Genomic DNA, 17,878 nt, shown 5'->3' on the forward strand with positions numbered 1-17,878 from the left:
CCAATCGTTTCTTGACATTATATACGTACAATATATATGGCCAACATCATATAGCCAGCAGTTTAGTTGTCAAAGAATTTCAGGGTGCTTAGTTTTGTCAAAGAATTCTAGGGTGCTTAGTTTTATTTGAGGGGTGTGTTGTGCTGGACACCATTAACTTATCATTGTGAGAATCGGCCTATTTTTGTCATGTAACATGGTCAACGGGTTTGACGTGAAAATAACAATGTCTAATGGCATTTCTGAGCAAACATGTAACTTAACGATGGCATTTTTTGGATATCTAATTACATTTTTGAGCAGGCATCTCACGGATCGATGGCATTTTTTGAGTAGTTGTAACTTTTAATGGCAAAACTGAGCAGTGATACACAACTAGTGGCATAAATAATAAGAACCCAAGAATTAAATAGGTATGCTAATTTCTTTATTTCTTTATTTCTTTATACCTTTTTGTGCGAAACAATATACGCTGCCTCCCCCAGATTTTCTTTACAGAGGCAACATAGAACTATATGAGTGCCCTCTTAAATTTTGGAATTATTCCGGATTCGTTTGGCCTTTTTATAATTGAGTTTCTCGTCATTTAATGTGCATAATTCAGATTTGAACTACAAGCACATGCTCTCGTGCACCAAAGTTGACTGAAAAATCACATGTGTGTCCTCAGGTGAATTTCTAGGTCCCATGCAAGAAATGGGAATGAAATTCAAACATCTGGGCATCGTGGTTCGGCCGAGAACATTGAGAAGCCTGGTTTTAAAATTCTTCTAAATCCAAAACACGCCTGAAGATCATGAAACTTGGCATGGTGTCATGTCATGGCACCAACATGCTGTGGTAAAAAAATTGCAGAATAGAACAATTTTTGGTACGTGTCACCTTTGTGTGCATAATTAAAATTTTAAATACAAGCACATGCTCCAGTGCACCAAAGCTGGTTGAAAAATCACATGTGTGTCCTCGGGTAAATTTCTAGGTCCCATGCCAGAAATGGGAATGAAATTCAAACATCTGGGCATCATGGCTCAGCTGGAACTTGGTTTTTTAATTCCTGTAAATCCGAAACACACATGAAAACCATGAAACTTGGCTTGGTGTCATGACGTGGCACCAACATGTTGTGGTAATTTTGCTGTCCGATTTGCTAAGGTGCACACATTAACAATCAACAAAGTCATTTTGGAACAAGTGTTGTCACGTTACAATCGGAAACACAAGTATTATTGAAACCGCAGGCGTTCTATTTACCATTTACGTGCCGCCACGCGTCCCCTTTTTTTATTAGCTAGGAGGTGCCGTGCAGGGTAGCTATTTGAGTATGGGAGGCGTGCGATCAGACCCCTGCACGTGCTTATCGGGAGGACAGCCCTTTGACCTCCATCTGCCGTCCACCTCTCTCCCAAGGTCTCCATTAATGGCACCCGAGCCTCTGTTTAATGGTGTGGCAATGTCTCACTCGACTGAGATTTAAGAGAGAAAAAAGAAAATCTGAAAAGAAAATTTTGCACAGATCTTGATGTAAGATCCGACGGACCTATATAGCATCTACTGCGACTTATAGCAAGACTAATGAATATATATAAGGACGACGAGAGTGGATAATAATTGTCTTACATAATTAGGAAGATAATTAAAAAAGCCACATGCGGCTACGCCCGAAATACACAAGGGCAAAAGAAGAAGGAAGACGCATACAATGATCTGGCTCGCTGATCTCTACTTTCTTTATGCGCTGCAGGTCGCGGAGACTAGTTCTTGCGGCGGGCGATGATCTCTTTCATCAGTTTCATGTCCTTAATACGCTGCTTGGCAGCATCCATGGATTCCTCCACCAGTCTATTGCGCTCGATGCGAAGCATGGCATTCTTGTCCTCTGCAACACGGCAGCGGTCTCCTCCTCCTGCTTCGCCCTTCCGGCGATCTTCGCCCTCAGCAGGTCGCGCTCGCCCTGGAGCTTCGCATTGCCCTCCCCCAGTTGCCGGATGAAGCCGGTAACCTCGTCCTGCATCCTCGCCCAGCCGGAGATCTCATCCATCTGGCTATGGACCATCGCACGCATGCGCCTGTAAGAGTCCTCGCCTGCCCGCGAGAAATTTTCCCAGGCCGCCGCAGCGCGGCGGGACCTCCGTGCTACTTCGGCGGCGCGACGGGACATCTCTGCTGCTTCCACGGCGTGGCCGGACCAGTCTGCTACATCGACGGCGCGGCGGGACCTCCGTGCTGCTTCCGCGGTGCGGCGGGACCTCTGTGCTGCTACTGCTGTGCGGCTGGACATGTCGGCTACTTTCTCGGTGAGGCGGGACATCTCTCGTGCTTCCTCTTCCATGCTCACCTCTCCCTGGCGGAAATCTCTCGACCCAGAACTCATGCTGGCCATGGCTTGATTGACTTGATTGTTTTTTGTGGATGAGGAGTTGAGGAGGAATGTGCAGTCATCTTAGCATGGTAGTATTTATAACCAAGTACTACTAGTACGCTCCTAAGTGGGAAACCGTTTAGATTGTGATCGGTGTGAACAGGTTTGCAATTAAATATAGCGTGGTAGTAGTAGTAATTTGGAATGTGACGAGACGCGCTCAAAATTTATTGATGGTTCTAGTTTCGAAGTGCGGCACTATTCCCGGATGGCGTAACGTCGGCACGTTTTCTCGGCCGTGGTGTAGCATATGCCATGGTACTGGTTCTTTTTCTACTGTTGTGTACGTGCAAAAACTGGCACCGTCGGATACATATCTTACGCTTGGCGTTCAACAGGAATAGCCTCATGGCGAGTTATAGACTAGTCTTTTTTTCAGACGCATTACACCTATCTCTCAGGACTTCTCGCATGCACCATCACTGCTCCCTAGGTCGATGCCACCCACATACACTTGTACTCTGAGAAGAGGTGCATGCATGCACTTGTCCTCTCTCACACACGCATCTGTAGCTACAAATTGTAGTGTTCTCAACCATCCGATTGGCTCTATCATAGGTTTCACGTTGCTCCTTGGCCTTGAGATTGAGAAGTTTAAAACGCGGAGGCTAAGGTGGAGGCGCGAGGTTTTGGTTAATGTGCGGGCCGCACACGGCACCAACACGACACGAGCTTCATCTGCCTGGCGCGCATGCAGTCGAGTGAGTTGTCCAAGTATAGACACAACCAGGCCCTCGTTGGTATCCACGCCTCAACTTTGGCTGGTCATAGTGGAGAGTAGCATAGACTAGTTACTAGTCTATGTTACTAGTACCTTCATAGTGGGTAGTGTCATATAGTATATGCATAATTTGGCGACGAGCGCTCTCTATATGTACCACCTTTTTTCTTTAATTACATCTTGTTAGTTTTGCTCCATGGCGCAATCCATCGATACTACTACTGTACAAATGTATACATTTTTTAAAAGGCTAGAGGGCGGGGCAGTCTAGCTTGGTCCTTTTCACGAGAGGCGAGGGCCTTCGTGATTTGACGGCTCATTACTGCTGGAAGGCGGGGCCTTGTGATTTGACTGCTCATATAAATGTGCCGACGACCTGAGGAGGAGCAAAGAACCATGCGGTATACTCAAGTTTTTCACTGGAGTACGACGGAGGAGCACGAAACACGGCAGCCCAGTGCCATATCCTCTACTCTCTACTCTTATTATATATTAGTACTAGCAAGAGGCATTGTTCTATTGGCGATAAAGAATGATCTAATTTGCTAGTCAACTCATTTTTAGCATTGTTCAATTCATGCCTCGCAGAGAAGGTGACACGTGCGGCGAAACACCCGAAGCAAAATAAGAAACACAGGAGCAAAAGAAGAAGGAGGATTATCACCCCAAAAAAAGAAGGAAGACGCACACACAAGTCTGGGGCACTGCTCTCACTACATGAAGGGTTGCTGGCCGCGGAGTCGTAACTCCTTCTTCATCACCTCCACGACCTCCATCTCCTTGCGCGTCTCCTCCGCCATATTCATCATTGTGTCCATGACGCGGGATTTCTCGACGTGAGCCTTCATCATCTGTTCCACGGCCGCATTACGTACCTTCACAACAGCCGGGTGCTCGATGTGGAGCTTCGCCAACTCCTCCTTCTGTTCCATGACGAGGGCCTGCAACATCCTCATCGAGGAACTACTATTCTCATGCAGCTTCTTCTAGCCGGCGTTCTCCTCCTTCAGCAGGTCGAGCTCATGGCAGAGCTTCGCCTTGTCCTCCTGAAGTTGCAGGATTTCGCCGGTCGCCTTCTTCTCTGAGGCAATGCTCTTCTTTAGCAGCATCACCAAGCCGGCGGTCAACCCCCCCTGCTCATTGAGCTCAGCGGGCATGTCATCGAGGCTCTCCTTCAGCAGCTCCACCAAGTCGTGGATGAACTCCTTCTGCTTATGGAGGTGCTTATTGAGCTGATCGGGCATGCCGTCGAGGGATAACGACTACAGCGCCGCCAGCTCGGCATGTTCGCCTCCGCATCTAGGGCTTTCCTAGCAGCCATCGCCTGCCCGTGAGAGATCTTTCGAGGTCTCTGCGTCGCGGCGAGCCCTCTCTCTTTTTTCGCAGCCTTGGTTGCTGCTCCCTTGTTACGAGTAGTTCTCGACCTAGAGCTATGCACACCGGCCATGGCAAGGATGGACGAAGAAGGAGGACTTATGAGGAGGAAGGTAGAGTAATTTTTGGTTAGGTAGTTCCCCCTTTTATAACCTAAGTACTAGCACTAGTACTAAAACCTGCATAGTGGGAACATGTTCAGGTTTGGTACATACTGGTAGGTGTGAGCAGGCTTGCACTTAATTGTAGCACTAGTACTTTCGAATGTGATGGGAACAAGGTAAAGATTAATTGATGGTTTTTGGTTTCGAGGCCCGAAACGGCTCCCGATGAGTTTAGTGGAACATAAATTTCAAGTAGACTACACTACTCAGATGCGTAAATATTATGTTACTGTCAAAAATTGGCACAAAATACGAAGGAGACCAATGGAAGTACTACTAGCAACCCATGATTTAACTACTCACATGCGCGCAGTGGAGTAGTAATGTCTTTCTTCCTCCCTCACGTCCACTCAATTTGCATGCGCTGTATTAATTGACCGTCAATGAAGTGCAGGACTTTACACGCGTCAAATTATCACATGGGGTGGATCTTGGTACAAAATTGCATCCGCCCGTGTACCCGCGTGTGCGTGCGAGGGAATGAGTGCGTGTGTGGCGTGCGTGCACATCTTTGCTTCATGCATGTATCGCCAGTGCGGCTCATGGAGGACAGTACATTCTTCTGGAACCAGCAGCACGTCACTGTGATCAATCCACACAAGGATGTTGCGACAACGCCTCCACATGTGCCACGTGGCTTCATGAACTATAAGAGAGACACTGTGTAGCGTGCCATTGTGTTTTGAACATACTCGAAGTACTAGTAAGGTACACGTGCATTGCACGCGTCAGATTTCGCAACCAAATTATGAATAAATACCACACTGTAGCATGTAAGCTCTGAGTCATATATGCCTGATGTAGACCTTCGTTTAATTCTTATAGTTCATCACATTCAAAATCAATTAGTTTTTATAAAAAAACCTAGGGCCTCTTTGATTCGTAGGATTTCCAAAACGCGGGAACAGGAAGAACATGGGATTAGAGTGGAATGTCGCCTTGAATCCTACAGGATGGTATGAGTGTTTCATTGTGCATAGAAAAAACGCAGAATTCTTTCAAAGAGGTTTGAGTGGATGGGATGTTTCCTAAGAAATCTAGTGCAAATGAATCATATGGAAAAATTCTATGGTTTACAATCCTACGAATCAAACAACCAAGATAGGAAAAATTCCTAAGGATTAGAATCCTCCAAAATTCCTTCGAGAATCCTTTGAATAAAAGAAGCCCTTAATCTATTTTTTGATTCATGGAATTGTGCGTTGTAAAGCATAAAGTAAAAACAAATAATGGCAATTCAACTAGAAAAAAAGTTTGGGCAGTTATGATACGAAAGATTCTAGAACAAAGGAGAACCACTGTTGTTTTGAGATTTGTGCATTATGCTTAAGTTCAACCATGGAGTATGCTAGATTGTACATGTGGCAAAATCCGGTGGGGGGCTAGAAGATGGTGCGAGGGGCCGAGTAGAGGGAGACTATGAAGGAGTGCACAACTGCGAGATCGATATTTAGAGAGAGGGGGCGAGAACGTGCGCTGTTGCGCGCAGTGGCGGAGCCATGAAAAATGTCCCATGAGCTAGGGGCCAAGCATTGCTAATCCTTTACGAGGAGGGCCAATTCATCAACATAAACCATTTTTACCAGCAATTGTCTAATGATCACATTCATATTAGCCTCGATATATAGTGATGTTAGGGGGGGGGCAGGGCCCTTGCTGCCCCTGTCTTCGCCATTGTGCGCGCATCTGAGAGATGAAGCGGAAGGCATGGATGATGAGAGGGGGGCGTTGGATATATAATTAATGTGGGTGTATTAGCTATATATGTAATCCTATATAGAGAGGTATAGATTGATCGATGTGGACGTGGGAAACAGGGTGAGACCTCACTAGATATATAGATTGATCGGTTTATGTGGAAAACTACGAAATACCTAGCTATATACACACACACATAGAGGAACATCGATCGTTGCGCATGCACGTGAGAGATAAAGAATGCCCGATATGATGGAGAGGGGGATGTGTGTGTGTGTGCCTTCATGGGAGACCGACCTGAAGAAAAAGATTGCATGTGTGTGATGGATAATGCCGACTGGTAGTGTGTGTGCATGCACGAGAGAAAGTTAGTGGTACAATTATAAAGAGAAGACCAATGTGTGGGTGTAAAAGGCTAGGTGAGGTCATAGTCAATGTAAAGTTGAATTCAAATATTTGAATAAGAGATCATGATGTTTGAAACCCATGCATGCATGAATATAATGGAGATCTGCGCGGTGTGGTTTGGAAACGAGCATGTTGTAATGTATACACATTGAACAAGGTCAGACTGGTTTGAATTTGAGATACCGATGGCAGACATCGTTTGGCCACATTGCATCCGTGCATGGACACACTATTCTAATTGGAGATGATGGGTGGCTTTCGCATCACATATCTATATCTATACCCCTATATACATATTATATTTTTTATTTTTTATATAGTGTGCGGATAACTTTAACTTTGAAAGATGGTTGTTGGATGAGGCCAATCCAATGGTGCAGAGCTGGCAAATTTGAGCACTACTGGCCATTGGATATCATCTAGATTCCACCAGATTTTGCCACATGTACAATCTAGAAGACTCTATGGTTGAACTTAACCATAATGCTCAAACCTCAAAACACAAGGACTTCTTCTTTGTTCTGGAATCTTCCGGATCAGAATTGCCCAAATGTTTTTCTACATGATTTGTTTTTACTTTATGCCTTACAACGCACAATTCCATGAATCTTAAAATAGATTAGCTTTCTTATAAAAACTAGATGATTTTGAATGAAATGAACTATAAAAATTAAACAAACATCTACATCATGCATATATGACTCAAAGCTTACATGCTATAATGTGGTATTTATTCATAATTTGGTTGCCAAATCCCATGCGTGCAATGCACGTGTACCTTACTAGTCTAAATGGTGCCTGTGTGTGTGTTGTGCGTGTTAAACACATTGTACGTAGTATATCATACTAGTCTAAATTGTCTTTTTTCTTTTGGGTACATGTTAAGCTTGTTCTCCCGAAATTTCAAGCCGCGCCTTGTTATGCCGAAATTTCAAGCTAGCGTCTCTGTCTATCGTGCTGTGAAACTCCCGCTCTTCAACCCGCGCCTTGTTAGCCCGAAATATTTAAGATAAATCTTTGTCTCATTGTGCTCCGACAACTCCCTCCATCTCAACCCGCGCCTTGCTATTCGAAAATTACAACGCGCGCATAAACTCCCACCTCCTGTGAAATCACGACACGCGAAATGCCCATGGTACCCCTGAACCGAAAGAACCGCCTCAAATCAGTGGGGGTACTTTCATAACTTACCCCACATTTCGGACAAGCGCGTGTCTAAGCCATGATTCCCCACTCCCATCCCATCCGCCCACCCATTCGTACACCGAGGCCGGGAAATCCCGCAAAGCCCCACACCCTCCTCCGTCCGCCACCCAGTCGGAGCCTCTTCCCCGACGACGTCGTCCACAACAACTCCTCGACGTCTCTCATCCACCGTACCGGATGAGGATCGGTCGTCGGTCTGGTCGTCCCGCCGGTTCAGCCACCCCGTCCTCCACCTCCAAGGAACTGCCCCGACGTTTCCCTCGTCTTTCGCGCCACCTCCATTCCCACACCGCCGTCTTCACCTGCACCATCGGAAGAGCATCATCATCACCGTTTCCTCGGATGAAGCTGCGGCCTAAATGGCGCCACCAAAGAGGTTGTACACTAATCGCCGCATTTTCTTCTTGATTCGGTCTCACGGTGCTGCCGGCGCTCGGTCCCGAGCCGACACGGCGTGGCTCCTTCCACGGCGGTGTCGCCGGCCACTTCCTCCACGGCGTCGCTCCCTCGGCGGCGACGTCCACATCAGTAGGAGCTGCTGCTGCTTTAGCTCTCTCTCGCGCTGCTGTTGCTCTTGCTCTCGGTCCCCTACCTGGTCAGCTCTTGCTCGCGCTGCTGCTCTCGCTCTTGCTCTTGCTCACGCTGCTGGTCTCGCTCTTTCTTGCGATGCTGCTCCGATTTAGCTACACTTCAGTCGACTGAATCGACTTTTGGGTCAGTCGATTTTCAGGGGGTGGGGGGCTCACCGGAGTTAAGGAAGAACCAGCCGCAGTGGGGAGGGGGCTCGCCGGAGAGGTACCCCACTATCTATCTTAGGGTTCAGGGTGGGGGCGGTGGTCGCCGGCGGTGGTGAGGCGGTGGCGTGGGGATCGCCGGAGAAAAAGCTCGGCACGGGGGGGCCCTACATGGATGGCCGGGGCGGCGGCAGACCGACGGTGGGGAGTGTTTTCGGGGCGGGCGGGGCGGCGCACCACCAGCCGCGTGCGGCAGGGGGCGGCTGTTTGGCCGGTGGTGGCTGGCGGCTCAGGGGGGTGGAGGTTGAAGATGAACTGCAGGCCCTTGATTTCATATCCAACGGCTGCAAAATCGACTGACCAGAGATGAAAAAGTCAGTCGACTGACGTGTAGCCTCACCTGTAGTGCGTTCAGTTTCGACAGTAAAATTCACTTTCGACAGCAATATTCAGTTTCGACAGTTAAGTTCAGTTTCGACAGTTAAATTCAGTTTCGACAGTTAAGTTCAGAGATGAGCGGCTGATGTATACATCTAACACTTTGTGGTTATGTATTTTACATCATCTATTGGAGATGCTACTAGAATTCCACTCAGGTTAACGTTGTCTCTCTTGTCCTGCTTCAGCCTCTACATTGTACAACTCACCAGAGCTGCTCCAATGACGAAACCCTCCATCACAGCGGAGCAGTAGCTCGGGCTCCATCTCCAAACGCCTAAGATCTTCTTCCCCTCCTCCGACAGCCAAGTCAGCCGGAGCATCCTCACCGGCCAACCCAATCACGCTGAGATCAACATGGCTTCGCCAAAGAGGTTGTACACTTGTTGCATATCTTTTTTTACTCTACATGTTATATATATTGTCCACTGAGCACACGGAGTAACGGGAAATACGATTATTTTATCCTACTATATGACAAGCAGTGAGGTACCAGGCAACTTAGCTATCTGTGATGGACTCTCTTGAATGCCATCATTATTTATCTCTGCGCGTTTGAGCTGTGCATTTGTCGATGGCCCTGGGAGTTGAGCTAGTAGGGCAGTGGCCTGGGTCCAAAGTAATAGAAGTAGCACAAAAACATTTTTTAGTGTAGGATTTTCCTTGCTCAAGCCTGCCTACTGGAATCGCCAGTGCTTGAAAGGAAAAGTGAATGAAAAACATAGGAATTGGAAAGTTTCATATGGTACTACTTTTCATGAATTTGTTGCAAAGGAATGGAGCAAATGAAAACTATAGGATTTGTTCCTTTAGTGTCTCCTTGAAAGAAAAACCGTAGGAATTTTAATTTCCACTTGTCCTCCTTTTCAAATTCCTATTCATGAAGCACAAGACTAAGAGATAGTAGCATAATAGCATTATAACCGTACATTTTCTTGTGGTTTCACTTAATCTCACCATGCTTCTTTGCATCCTGTGATCTTCCAATTCTTGTGAACCAAACACCCAGATTGGCAGAAATCCTGTGTTTTTAAATTCTCTGTTTTGCACGTGCATTCCTATCCTATTCCTGTCTATTTCCTATCCCTGCATTGTTAGAATCCTCAAATTCAAACAAGCCCTTACACAATTACTTCTATTACAGATATGTGTCAAAGAAAACCTTATGTGGTTTTTCCTGCTCCTGTGGTGCTGTGTTCCACCCCAGCTCAGCTGCTCCAACGACGAAAGGGTTCACCACAGCAGTGATCCGCTCTCCAGACTGTCTTTCGCCGCCTCAGATATTCTTCTCCGCCGCCGGCAGCCACGACAACTGCATTACCATCATCAACTGAGCAGATGACCTTGAGGACTACACGGGTCCGCAAGAGAGGTCGCACTCTTCCGTGTCTGCTTACGTTATGCATCGCTTAATATGATGACATGCTACTTTATCTTCGTGTTCACCTATTAGACTCCGAGTCAGGTCCAAACTTATGCTGAAACTTGAGTTTTTAAATGGTTGTGGGGTACATATTGGGGCAGCAATCAGTACTATCTATCTACTATCTGGTTAATCTCGGGTGTCTACTATGAGTTTCATGTTGGGTGCAAACAAACATTAAAGGAGCCATTATCTGTATTTTATAACTAAAGCTATTATATGCCTGCTATCATTGGTTTTGGGTCTATCCACAGTTTGCTACCATCACTCTGGATTTGTGCATGCACTCCTTACATAATCTCACTATGTTTTATTCCTATGCATGTCAGTTATTGTACACAATGGAACTGAACATGTAGAGCAAAAGAGACGAGCCTTGCGTGGCAATAAAATTTCACGCAAACGTCGCTCCTTGGTGGGTGCAAAGGCAGCCCCCTCCACCCATTTCGAATCGTAATCAAGTGGAAGATAACTGTTCTGAGGGGGATTCAGAAGCAGACGACCACTCCTATTTACCCCATGAGGTCTTCGCTCTAACTTGGCATGCTGATGTTGGTTATATCATGCATATGGTGCCTTGCATTGCTTACTTTATACATCAAATATGTCAACTGCTTAGTTTATACATGCTTTGTGTGAATGCCATCTATTTAGATTATTCATCGTTTATGTGAATTATGCAATGCCATCTTGTTTAGACAGGCATCATATATGTGAATTTTGCAATGCCATCCTCCTTAGCCAGTCATCTTATATGTGAATTATATCAGGCCATCTTTTTTTTGTTACGTATTACATTTGTCAACAATGTTAGTACATTCAACTACTCTTCGTGTGCATCAGCCATTTGACACGGTGATGGAAAATTCTGGAGTGAACACAAGGTCTTCAGAGCAGACTATGCTATCTGACGAAGCGCATATCTCGCTGGTTATGGATACCTCCTCAGAGGAGGATTCAGAGAAAGATGACCAGTCCTATTTCCCCCCGAGGTGTATGCTCTAATTAACTTGGCAGGGTTATGTTGCTCATATCGTGCGTATGGTGTCTTGCATTGCGATGTCATTTGATTAGTTTAGACATGCTTTGTGTGAATGCCACCTGTTTAGTGTCTAATTACCATATATGTGAATTATGCATTGCCATCTTGTTGCAAGACATTATATACGTGAATTATGCAATGCTATCTTGTTGCAAAGGCATTATATATGTGAATTATGCAATGCCATGCTGTTGAGCCAATCATCATGTATGAGAATTATATCATGCTATCATTTTTTTGTATTACGCGTTCCATTTGTCGACAACATTTGTATATTCAACTACTCTTCCTGTGCATCAGCCATTTGAAGCGGTGATGGAAGTACCTGGAGTGAAAACAAGGTATTCGGAGCAGACAATGCTACCTGCTGAAGCAGACATCTTGCTGGATACAAAGAGCTCCTCAGAGGAGGATTCAGAGACTCCTGACCAGTCCTATTTCCCCCCTGAGGTCTATGCTCAAACTTGGCAGGGTTATATTACCCATGTCATGCATGTTGTCTTGCATTGCTTAGTTTTTACATCATATATGGATTGCCATCTGCTTACTTGCTTACTATATAAACCATATATTTGAATTATATCATGCCATCATGTTTACATACACAACATCTATCTGAATTATGGCATGGCAACCCATTTAATAAAGACATCATATAGTTATATCATCTCATCTTGTTTAGTGTTTACAGTCATCATATCTTGAATTATGTCATTCTATCCGGGAATTATATCGTGCTATCATGTTTCCATAGGCGGCATGTATGTGAATTATGGCATGCCAACCTATTTAATAAACACATTATATAGTTATATCATGTCGTCTTGTTTACATAGTCATCATATTTTGAACTATGTCTTTCCATCTTTTTTAATTAGCCATCATAATGTGAAATTGTATCATGCTATCCTGTTTAGTTAGCCATCATATATGTGAAATTGTGTCATGCTATCCTGTTTGGTTAGACAACATAAATGTGAATTATTTCATGCCCTCTTTTATTCCCCACTATCCATTGCACCTGTCTATCATACAATGTCTGTACATTCAATTACTTTTCTTGTTTATCAGCCATTTGAATTGGAGAGGGTGAAGGCAGTATCTAAGGGAGTAACAACACGGTCTTCAGAAAAGATAGTGCTACCAGTTGATGCAAATAGAACCACGGTTGTACTTGCCCAAGAACCAGCCCCACCACACATAACCCAGACTCTCGCAGATTGTACCCCTACCCAATTGGACAGAGAACCAGCTACACCCCTTCTAACCCCAACCCCAGCAGATAGTAACCCGGTTCCAGTTGACACAGCACCGTCTCCACCACAGAGCACCCAAACACGAGCAGTTAGTAAGGGAACTGCAGTGCCCAAAGCACGAGGACCACCACTCCGAATCCCAACTCAACGCTTAAAGGAGAAGAAGAATTGTTCTCAGGTCAGGTTCTGTAGCTATGGTTCATACTCCTTTGCTCTTGCATCACTGTATTTACTCAAACCAACTATTTTCAAATTTGAAGGATGGAATTGAAACTCCAATGGCGTAACAGGTATGTTTTAAACTTGTTTCTTTAACTGGTTTGCTATTGTAACTTGCTCTATATTGATTTCAGTTTCAATTGAATAAAAAGTTATGTTCCCATGTCATGCACATTACAAGTGTCTCTATGGTTTCCCACACTTATATTATGTCTATTCTGCTTTGTCATGAACAAATATTATTTGAACTGTGTCTCTATCTTGATTTGGCAACAAAAACTAGAATGATATAGACCATAAAGTGACCATGGTACATAGATATATGTTTGTTTCATGTTGTTATCCTGTGCACTTTACTACTGAACTGATTTACCAAAATGAGTTTCAGATACAACATGGTAAACCTGTGATGTGTCTGCTTGTTTCTCTTTTAGAATGCGGACAAAATATTGGAGAACAGTACCCCGTTATGCAATGGTGAAGGAAGTAATGTAGATAAGGTTCAAGATAGTGAGACATCCCTGTTGGTCTCCAAGAAAGCTGATAAAAACTACCTTGACGATAGTGAGAGAACCCAGAAGTCCTGTCTTGATGTAGTGTTCGAGTTACTGGCCACTACTGCTAGCACAAGCTCTTCAAACTCGCTCCCTGAATCAGTTCGTCTTCTTGAGTGTCAGCTTCAAGTTGAAAGACATCGATCAGATGTGTTGCGACAGGCAGCTGAAGGACTGAGGAAGTCCCTGCAGAATTCAGATGCATACTTTCTGGTGCAACAGCAAGCGCTGGAGGATTTAAGCGCCAAACAAGAGAAAGTTAATAAGCTTGCTAAGCATCTTGACAGCATTATGGGTACCCAGGATATTGTTTCTTGAGATCTTCTAAAGTGGTTTCAGTTCTGGACTTATTTTGCTGCGCGTTTATTTGCACTGGTCGCCAACTTTGACAACCAATGTATATGATATGCTGCTTTGTTCCCTATATTTGCACTGGTGGCGAACTTTGATGCCCAGTGGGTGTAATATGTGTAATAGCCGTGATAGCCTAGCGTAAGTTGCTTGCTTATTTATTTCCTTGTTGTCTTGTTTATTTGTTGGCTTGTAGTCAGTGCTGTTCTTTTTCCGCGGTTTGCCAGTGGCCGCAATAACCTTTTTTTAAAACTAGGCCACAATAACCATGGGCTACATATTTACTGTAGTGACACTGGGCCTTCTACGGGCCGTAGAAACAATGGGCCTTCTACGGGGTGTAGAAACAATGGGCCTTCTACGGGCCGTATCATCAATGGGCCTTCTACGGTCTGTATCATCAATGGGCCTTCTACGGGCCGTATGATCGATTGCCCAAACATGGGCCAATAACATACCGCTTTATGGCCGTAAACGGGCTAGAGTTGGAATCGTCCGTTCGTGGGCCGACCATAATGGGCCGTCGTTAATCGGTCGTATTTGATGACGCTATGAAAACGGCCCAAAGTATTAATGGGCCACAAACGGGCCGACTGTAAGCACGGGCTGAATTTGGCCCACAAGCAGAAAATGACAGTAACGGGCCGTAAGTAACCAAATGCTGGAAATGAGACCGAGAATAAATGGGCCCTGAGAAGGCCGAAAGATAACATGGGTTGGAAACGGCCCAACGGAATAATGGGTCGTTAATGGGTATAAAGTGATACACTGTTCATTACGGGCCAATTTTACCACGGGCCGTTAATGGGCCGAGGGTTACTAAGGGCCTCATATGGGCCAAAAGACGTCATGGGCCATACATGGGCCGGAAGTTAAAACGGGCTGGAATTATATTGGACGGCCCAGATGACTCTACTGGGCCTAATTCGGATAGGCCGTAAACGGGCCCTGGGTTAGCGTGCTGTAAATGGGCTATATGCGAACAGGCCGTTAACAGGCTTGTCGTGGGCCGGGCCGCCACCTTTTGACCAAGTCAAACGGGCCGGCCTATTCACAGGAATGGGCCTCTGTTGGGCCGTGCCACGTGTCGACGTATCATAGGCGCTTTGGGTCCAATGAGTGGATGACATCTATCCCAACGGTGAGTCGACACGTGTTTCCTCCAGCCAATGATGATTTTACACATGGAAAATCCCCATTGGTCGGGGCTGTTAACGGGTTATCGGATCCAAAACCGGGCCCGATAGCTTAACGGCGTTCCGTTACGGTGGATGCCACGTGTCGGTCACCCTTGAGGAAAGCACTTCTGTGACGCGCGATTTATCGTCATGGAAGTGGACACTTCCGTGATGATAATTTTGGTAATGTCATGGAACACTTCTACGACAGCATAGGTATGACTATCTTGATTCTGTCATAAATTTGTCATGGATGTACATGCATGACAGAAAACGTGACCTGCTGTGACAAACACGTATCATCACGGAAGTGTTTTTTTTGTAGTGTGTGTCATATTCACAGGCATTATGTGTAAAGTAAGCAGATGCAATTCAACAAAGTTAGAAGCAATACAAGCTAGACATCATACGCAACATGCAACCACATATAATAGTGCCAAGTTAGAGCAAGCACCTATGATGGTGGAGTAGGGGAGATGTGCTCATCATCTACACAGCTACGTTGACTGTCTAGCCTTGCGTTGTCTGGCGAATCTTGTTGGGAGGATGGCGGAGTAGAATCTGTAGAGACCCTCCATTTCAGTTGCTCGGAAGGACCACCATCATCCAATGTCTTACCAATTTCCTTCCGCTTTATCGATTTTGCATTATGAGATCAAACCGACAAGAAAAAGGAATAAAATCTGCTCTTCAGAACTCATTCATGCATGATACTGACGAACACTACTCTGATGAAAGGCAAAGTCATGATACGAGGATGGAATATGTATGAAAAACTGAACGGCTTGACATATTCACACCTATGATGTGATAACTAAGCAGAAGGCACTTCAACAAATTAGAAACACTGCAAGCTAGACACCATATGGAAGGTGCAATCAATATCACTCTGCCAAGTTAAAACTGTCTCGTCATAGGTGGCGTTCATCAAACTAGAAGCACTACATGCTAGAAATCATATTCAAGACGAAAACCAATATCACACTGCCAACTTAAAGGTGTCCCATTATAAGTGACTGACGCTGGATACACAAGAAGAGTAGTTTCACGTAAGAACATGGTGTGATAGACAGATATAGTGTGTACCAAAAGCAAGAAAGCATGCCATATTCACACGTATCATGTGTAAGCTAAGCAGATGCAGTTTACACTAATTTGGAGCAATACAAGCTAGACACCATATGCAACATGCAACCAGATATCACACTACCAACTTAGAGCAAGCACCATGGATGGTGGAGTAGGGGAGCGGAGACTTGGAACTTGTAATGCACTAGCAGTACAAGGAGAATCCGTATAGATGCTTCGTTTACGTTGCTGCAGAGGACCACCATCATCGCCTTCCTTACTCTTTTCCTTCCTCTTTCTTGATTTTGCCTTGTCAAGTCAAACCCACAAGAAAAAAGGAATAAAATTTGCTCTTCAGAACTCATTGATGCATGATACTGAGGAACACTACTTTCATGAAAGGCAGCCGCATGATAGGAGGATGGAATATGTATGAAAACATGATGACATGACATATTGACATGTATGATGTATAAAGTGTAAACTAAGCACAAGGTGTTTGAACTAGTTAGAAGCAATGCAAGCTAGAAACCATATGAAAGATGAAACCAATATCACTGTGCCAAATTAAAAGGGTGGCCTAACAAATATATTTGACCAAATTAGAAGCAAAACATGGCAACAGGCTAGAAATAATATGCAACGAATAAAGGTGTCTCATCGTAAGTGATTGATGCAGGATACAGAAGAGAGGTAGTTTCATGTAAGAACATGGTTAACAGATAGATGTAGTGTGTACCAAAAATAGGAAGGCATGTCATATTCACATGTATAATGTGTAAACTAAGCAGATGCAATTTACCCTAATTAGAAGCATTACAAGCTAGACACCGTATGCAACATGCAAGCACATATCACACTGCGAAGTTAGAGCAAGCACCTGCGATGCTGGTGTAGGGGAAGTGCGGTCTTCAAGTACAGAGCTACATTCAATGTCTTCATTTAGGCTTGTTGTTTCTTGAGAATCATGTGGAGAGGATGAAACTGCACTCTTTATAAGAGTAGCGCATCTCATACTAACCCACGGGCGTGACTGTCTCATCATAAGCGATAGATGCAGGATACACAAGAACAGTAGTTTGATGTAAGAACAAGGTGTGATAGGCAGATGTGGTATGTACCAAATATAGGAAGGCGTGTCATATTCACATGTATAATGTGTAAGCTAAGGAGATGCAATTTAACAAATTAGGAGCAATACAAGCTCGGCACCATATGCAACATGCAACCAGATATCACACTGCCATGTTAGAGAAAGCACCTGGGGTTGTGGAGTAGGGGAGATGAGATTTGGAACTTGCACTGCAGTAGGATTAGCAGGAGAATCTGCAGAGATCATCTATTTCGGTTCCTCCAGAGGACCACCATCATTTCGTGCCTTCGTCCTTTTAGATTTTGCCTTGTCAAGTAAACACGCAAGAAAAAGGAATGAAATTCGCACTTCCAAATTCGTTGATGCATGATACTGACGAACACAACTTTTATGTATGGCAACCACATTGTAGGAGGATGGAATATGTACGAAAAACGTTAAGCGGAAGGCATTTCAACAAATTGGAAGCAATGCAATCTAGACACCATATGAAAGATCCAACCAAAATCACTCTACCAAGTTAGATGTGTCT

Source organism: Triticum aestivum, chromosome 3D, assembly GCF_018294505.1.
Source record: "Triticum aestivum cultivar Chinese Spring chromosome 3D, IWGSC CS RefSeq v2.1, whole genome shotgun sequence".
Classification (NCBI taxonomy): Eukaryota; Viridiplantae; Streptophyta; class Magnoliopsida; order Poales; family Poaceae; genus Triticum; species Triticum aestivum.